Source organism: Pelodiscus sinensis, chromosome 8 (genome assembly GCF_052426305.1).
Source record: "Pelodiscus sinensis isolate ZL-2025 chromosome 8, ASM5242630v1, whole genome shotgun sequence".
NCBI classification, from domain to species: Eukaryota; Metazoa; Chordata; order Testudines; family Trionychidae; genus Pelodiscus; species Pelodiscus sinensis.
The window spans coordinates 19,815,686-19,822,651 of record NC_143059.1 but is presented as its reverse complement, the minus strand read 5'-3'; the positions used below and the strand labels follow the sequence as shown (position 1 = coordinate 19,822,651).

The following is a 6,966-nucleotide window of genomic DNA, read 5'->3' as shown; positions in this document are numbered from 1 at the left end:
GCAGAGGGCTGGGCCGGACCTCCGAGACCCCAGTGGGACTAACCTGCTGTGGAAGAAAACATTGTCCTCACTCTGAGTTTGTAAGCAACAAGTAGCCAGAGGCAGTTTTATTACGAGCTGCAGCAAGGGAAAAACTGGTTCGGACAGGGGGGAAGCCCCCCCCTCCGAGGCAGATCGTCGAATACAAGCAATTATGAAGCAGTTTATATACTGTCTATTAGATATAATAACAATAACAATTAGTCTCCTTCCCATTACAAACACCAATGGTTAACAGTTATTTAGTTCCACCCAGATGCTCCTTATCTCAAGGTCCCTGCCAGAGTCAGCATTCTATCCTTATCTCCGTATGGAGGCGAGAGGCAAAGGCAGCGTCTAATTACAGATCTTGCGTTGTCAGGCCACAGACTTAGCCTGACTCTTGCTCTCTTGTTAACAAGACCAAGATGGCTGCACCCAAATTCCCTTATTCCCTTTTCCTGCCTCCACAATCCCCCCTTTTGTGCTTACAGCACAACTATCTTTCTAAACCTTTATTTTCATTAAACATTACATAATTAGTACAAATATAAAAGCTATTTCTATTACTACATCTTTTACAACAACAATCAAATATGAAACTTTTAATAAGCAAAAGAAATATAATCATTAATATCCCCAATATAATTCTATGATGGGGCTGTTCTATAATTTTAGTAACATCATACAACATATCATAATTAGTAACCAAATTAGGGAGGGCAGGTACATGCTGATGGTACCTGTCCATAAGCACAGAGTCCAGATCAAAGAGAGAAACCCAAACCTCTCCCACAAGTTTCTCGTTGGCAATATACAATACTTCGCTCCTTTCACCAAGGTCAGTTCTTAATGTCCTTTTGTAGTCAGAAATCTTTGGGCTTTGGAGGTGTCAGAGGAGCGGACTTTTCCTCTTTTTTTTTCTTGAAACAGTCATGGTTCAGCATCATGCAGGGGAGAGGTTACCAGCACATCACCCTGTAATATTTTGGTTCTTCTGGTGTCCAGCAGGTAGGAAAGCAGGACCAGAAGAGAGAGGCTTATCAGCAATTGGGGTAGGATCATTTCGAGATGGAGGGATTTTTTTGCAGTGAGAAGCATTGGCCAACAGTCTGTTCTTGGCACTTCACTTTAGCAAAACTTGGTAAAGGTCTTTCTAGAGCGGTCTTTCGCTGATGGACATAAGAGTCTCTGTTCTCTGAGCTAAAAGCCAGATAGCTCCTTTGGAACCAAGGTTATTTCCTAGGAATAAAGCAAACCGTAAAAACAATCCCGCGTGGTTGTTTGGTTGTTTGGTACCAGCCTTATCAAAGTGAGGCCCTTTTGGAATGTGGTTGCCAGGGGAACCAGGGTCACAGTAACTGTTGAACTGTTTTACTTCCCAAGCTAGTCTAATACTTTCAGGTTTGAGTTGTCAGTTCTCAGCCAGATACCATGGATTGCCTCAGTTTACTCCTATAGTTCCTTTCTCTTGACTTTGGGGTTCTCCTTAACCCACCAAGTTAAATACAACAATTTAAGGGGTTTTAATTTACTCTGGAAGTACCAGTACAGCACCAGCACTGTTATAAATGTTATAATCGAAACTTCCCACATAATTTGACAAACACTATTCAACTCTATCTTTAAGATATTTCATCGCCTTACTGGCGCTGCCCATGATTATAGGTTTGACCTCTACTGCCTGGTTGAGTGCTCCAGAGGTAGGTGTTTGGCATGGTCCACGGTGTTTCCCTATCTGTGTGTACCTCAGACAGCCAGCCCCAATATATCTTTGGGCATTGGCCACCAACTCCTCGATCTTCACCTGCAGGGCCAGTAAACCCTCCTCTAGGTACTTACTTCCGCCGTGCCACTCAGAATCTCATGTTAGGTTACTCATCACTGCCGAAGTGCAATAGAGATTCCATCAACGGTCAGGATCATCCGGCGAGGGGCTGTTATACACACAGACGGATATGTAGAGGGGCAGGATGGAGTGATCTGTCTGGGTAGTCAAACACCAGTAGGTACCGTTTATTTGGACCAGCTCGATGTTTTTGTTTCTCTGAGACAACCACATCAAACCTAGGCAGATTCATCATGATGTTAAATGGGCAGGTACATAAAATTTCCTTATCAAAGTGGGTGCAACAATCCCTGGGTATAGGGAGGCTCCCATACCTTCAGAATAAGCAATGCCCTTGATCTATCTATATGCTCCTGCTTTGGTACAGGCAGGGAGGTTACCATTCTGATCTGATCTGAATGAGGAATCCCCAGAGGGGCCAAAAACAAATGGTTATACTATGCCCTGTCCAGGTGGGCCTTTGGCTCCTCATGGATTCTCTACTTCCCCACTCCCATGGGTAGGCACGGGGGAGATGGGGACTCACCACCATAAGGGCTGGGTGGTCAAAGCTATCTTATTCTTCAACACTGGCCTTCTAATTCCTTTAATTTAGTTCCATTAATTAACAATCCAATTAGTCTCTGGTCCAAATATCTGGTTAGGTTTAGTGAAATGGACACAGAGCTGGACAGATCCTTCAAACTATTCAGGATCAATCGGTTGGCTTGGCTGGTGTCTAGGTCTTTATGGGCACTGGATATTACTGCATCTACCAGCCTGGATTCTCATACAATTTCTGGGCTATTACATAAGTGTTGCTGACAGAGTTTCCAGGCCCAAACCAATCTGATGGTATCTGCTAAGCCCTTTTGTTGCCTAATTAGGCACTTGCCAATTTTAGCCAGTCTAGCACACAGCTGGTCTATACCAGTGTGGAACATCACCAAGGTAAGGACCAGTGACAGTTGTCCTGGTTCTGAGAAGGGTCTGTTCAGGGCATGATGCACAATTGGGAGGCTCTATTTTGTCCTTAAGGACCTGGTTAATAATATCCAAATGAGGGCAAGTTAGCAATGGCCATTGTTTAACAAATGACAGCCATGCCTCAGGGGTTACCTTTTTCTGGGCTTTAAGTGGTAAGCCCCAGTGGGAGTCAGTAGGTCCAACTTCAGTGGCCTAATGTTAGTGTTTAGCTTCTTTCCCACAATATTCCATACAAACTTTAACTCAGAGGACTGTATATTCTTTGTCCTCGTAGTGTTCATGTTGTTACAATAAACAAAATAATTCTGTGTGAATGAGGGGAGGCCCAAGGCCGTGTATTCCCCATTGCTATTAGTGTGTATTTGTTCTAAGTGCGGTATGCCTACATTACCCTCCTAGTTCGAACTAGGAGGGTAGTGTAGACATACCCAAATTTATTATGTCATGACACAGAACCATGGTTTTTTGTTGTTGTTGTTGTTTGTTGTTTTTCTTCAGCTGGCACCAGCGCTTTCTGATGATCTGAAAGACAAGAAAACATTTCTACCCCCGTAGGGGTGGCCCATTATAACTTAAAATACTGCCTAAGATCTGTTAGGGGAACCTGTTACAGCTAGTTCCTTACCATTTCCATGGGCGAGTGAGCTACAACTTTACGAGAACAAGGGCGCTTCATCGGTACTCGTGACCTTCCACTCCCTCGAATTACCTCTAGAGTTGCTAGCCCTCCCCAACAGTGGCATGCCTCAGTTTCCCTCTTGTACCACAGATCAGGCTTAATGTGTGAAGCTATAATGCTTTTCCTTAGCACAAGGTGTTGGTCAGTTATTGTTCCAGCAAGCAAAAAGCTTTTCTTTTCCTGAAAAGAATCATATACAGTGTTACTTATTAAGACTATAGTAATAATAATATTGACATTAAATTTTGTTAAATGGGTGCTTATAAATATTTTGTTTGTATTTGGACAATTTACTTGAGGGGACAGGTGTTTTATATTCCTTTGAAATAGCCAGGCTGCCTGTATTCACATATAATGTTGGATTTGAAAGCAAGTCAAAAGTGTTATCAACTCAGCCTTGAACAGAGACACAGTGAAGATTCAGGGCTTGGATTCTTAAAACAAAGATTTGTGTTCTTAAAGAGTAAATTTAACCTTAAGGATTGAATGTATAGATTTCATTCTTTTATACAGTTAACCAGTTAAGTGTCAATAGAATTCCTTATTTTCCTTTTGCAGATTTAACAAAAGTGCCTGTAGCCAAATAGTTAAATTTGATTGTTTCTTTGCCTGGATTATTGAAAAAGGCTGCAAGAAACAAGGAGTCACTTTTTAAAGCAGGTTTCCCTTCATATGTTACAACAATCGCTTAATTCCTTCTACACTCCCACAGAGTCCATTTTTCACCTTCACATACCGTCAAATCACTTGCTTCGTCCTTCCAAAGAAAACGTTTCTCATTTCTATTAATTTAACTTTCCAATGACTGTATTCCTACTTTCCTTATTCCTTCCACTCCAAACCTTTTGCCTTCCTCTTTCACATGCTTTTTCCTTCTTATGATCTGTCCTGATTCCTGCTAAATGACCTTTTTTTCAATGACACAGGTTTGTCCAGTATTAATTTGGTAAGGAGGGTGGGCTTTCCCATTAGCCTCCACACCTCCTAATTCTTTTCAATAGGTAAATCCAAATGTGTATTATTGCAGTCAGCTATTACTAATTTTAAACTTCTCAGTATAGGGTTTTCATAACATCCATGCTGCAGCAGTTGATCTATGCTGCTGACTCTGGGGTGGATCACTCGACCATGCTCTGTAAGGAGATTTATTTTGCAGTATGTGTCTCCTTGTTAGGGCAGATTTAGCTTCTAGTGATTACATCTTCAAATTTAATTCCCACTAGTTGGCTTTTAGGTTATGTCCTCCCATGCCCTCAAGCTAATTATAACAGTGTGTGAGGGAAAGGTTTTAACTGTTTATTTTTTTTCTGGACGGCCCCCACTTGTGTGTTGTGAAACATCCTTGGGTTGCCTGCAATTCCAGCCAGAGAGGCTGTAGTTATCTATTTGCTAACAAGGGCTTGAGAATCTCCTAAAGTTGCTTGGCAGCCCTTTCCTACTCCTGCGTTGTGTTCCGTGTATATGTTTCCAACCAAAATGCCTAGGGCCAATATGGCTTGATGGTCGGCAGGCATTCCTTCCTTGAGAATTTGGAGGAATACTTCCCACGAGCTGTTAAGTCTATTCCAAAACTCAGTGTTTTGCTTTGGATCGGACAGATTTGTAACTAGAGCCCATTCTTCCAAAGGGAAGATCTGATACCTTTCAATTATCTTCTGTGCCTCCTCTCTATATTTAGTGATGTGTGGTAAGGGCCCATATAGGGCTGGGCATAGAGAGGAGTAGAGGGGGTAATGTTGGGCCAAATTCCCCCCTAAGCTTGGGAAAGGCTGTGCACTTGCGTGTAAGTTACATTTCTCACTGCAGGGCAGATTTTTGCTTTTCTGAGCTTCAATCTCATCCCTCAGGGCTTTAATTTCTTTCTCTGTCAATCAGTCAAATGCTTACAGGTCCTTGGACCATGATGCACGTACATGTAGTAAGCAGGGGTGCCTTTTGGCGGTGTGGCAGTATTCTTAGACTGATCCCCATCCATTTTAGTCATTCAGGGGAGTATCCTGTCCACTCCCCGTCCGTTCAGTGGCTTATAGGAAACTAAATCTACACACTCCAAAGAAGGGGTCTGCTGGATCTAGAGTGTCAGACCTTATCAGCAGCTCATGAAATAAGGGGAGTCATCACTCCCTCACATATCTGCTTGGTCTCGAAGTTCGGCTGACCCCCCTTGCGTTCAGAACTCCCTTGTGGGAGAGCCCTGGTGCAGCTGGAATCAGCTTACTTTTCAGAGACCTGGGCGGCGGCATTCACACTCCACTCATTACATTCACACTCAGCATGCTTTTCACACAGAAATTTTCCCACTTTTAGATGCATCTCTCATTATGGACCTCGTCCATATTTGGGGTGGCAAACAACACGTTTCCCCCCAGAACCACAGCAGTTCCCAGCACTGCATAAACCTAAGTGCCTTATGTCCGGATGCAATACAACCTTCTTCCCGTACCCGGGGCGGCACCACCAATACCACAGCAGTTCCCAGCACTGCATAAACTTAGGCCTACTTGGGGATAACAAAACAACCTCCCCGGAACTGTTTTGCGTGTGACCTTCTTGCAGATTTAAGAAGTTCAGATGGCGTGAGCCCACAAGAAGCAGACGACCCTACAGACAGTCCTCCTCCACACCCCAGTAGAGATTTCAAAAGGTCTCTTACCTCTCATTTGGCACCATGGGGGTGAAAGGGGATGGTCTGCAGCCGCTGTCGCTGTCTTCAATCGGGCGTTGCCATCTGAGTCATGGCACCAAATTGTGGAAGAAAACATTGTCCTCACTCTGAGTTTGTAAGCAACAAGTAGCCAGAGGCAGTTTTATTACGAGCTGCAGCAAGGGAAAAACTGGTTTGGACAGGGGGGAAGCCCCCCCCCCCCCCCCACCGAGGCAGATCTTCGAATACAAGCAATTATGAAGCAGTTTATATACTGTCTATTAGATATAATAACAATAACAATTAGTCTCCTTCCCATTACAAACACCAATGGCTAACAGTTATTTAGTTCCACCCAGATGCTCCTTATCTCAAGGTCCCTGCCAGAGTCAGCAGTCTATCCTTATCTCCGTATGGAGGCGAGAGGCAAAGGCAGCGTCTAATTACAGATCTTGCGTTGTCAGGCCACAGACTTAGCCTGACTCTTGCTCTTTTGTTAACAAGACCAAGATGGCTGCACACAAATTCCCTTATTCCCTTTTACTGCCTCCACATGGACCCCATGAGCGCCCAGCCAGTAAGCCAGGTACTGGCTGAGTGGGAGACAGGAAGTGGCCTAGGGACTAGTGGGAGCTGTTAAAGGCTGCAAGGCCAGCAAGTTTTGGACTGGAGCCTCCGCTGAGCCCATAGCAGCCTGGGCTCCTAGGGCCCTGGGCTGGGGTGCAGTGGAGTGGGTGGGCCTGCAGCCCCTCTGCCACCCTCCTACCGGGTGGCAGTCTCCCCCTCCTTGCCAGCACTGTTGGTGATTGG

At 44.4% G+C, this 6,966-nt stretch overlaps 1 long non-coding RNA gene across 1 annotated transcript; it reads right to left on the bottom strand.

The window, feature by feature from the left end:
• Window positions 1–1,004: 1,004 nt before the first annotated feature.
• On the bottom strand, window positions 1,005–6,374 carry LOC149523984 (uncharacterized). Its single transcript, XR_016350166.1, has 2 exons — window positions 6,166–6,374; window positions 1,005–3,692 (listed from the first exon to the last, which is right to left on the bottom strand). It is a non-coding gene; the product is annotated as an uncharacterized LOC149523984 (long non-coding RNA).
• Window positions 6,375–6,966: the final 592 nt, after the last annotated feature.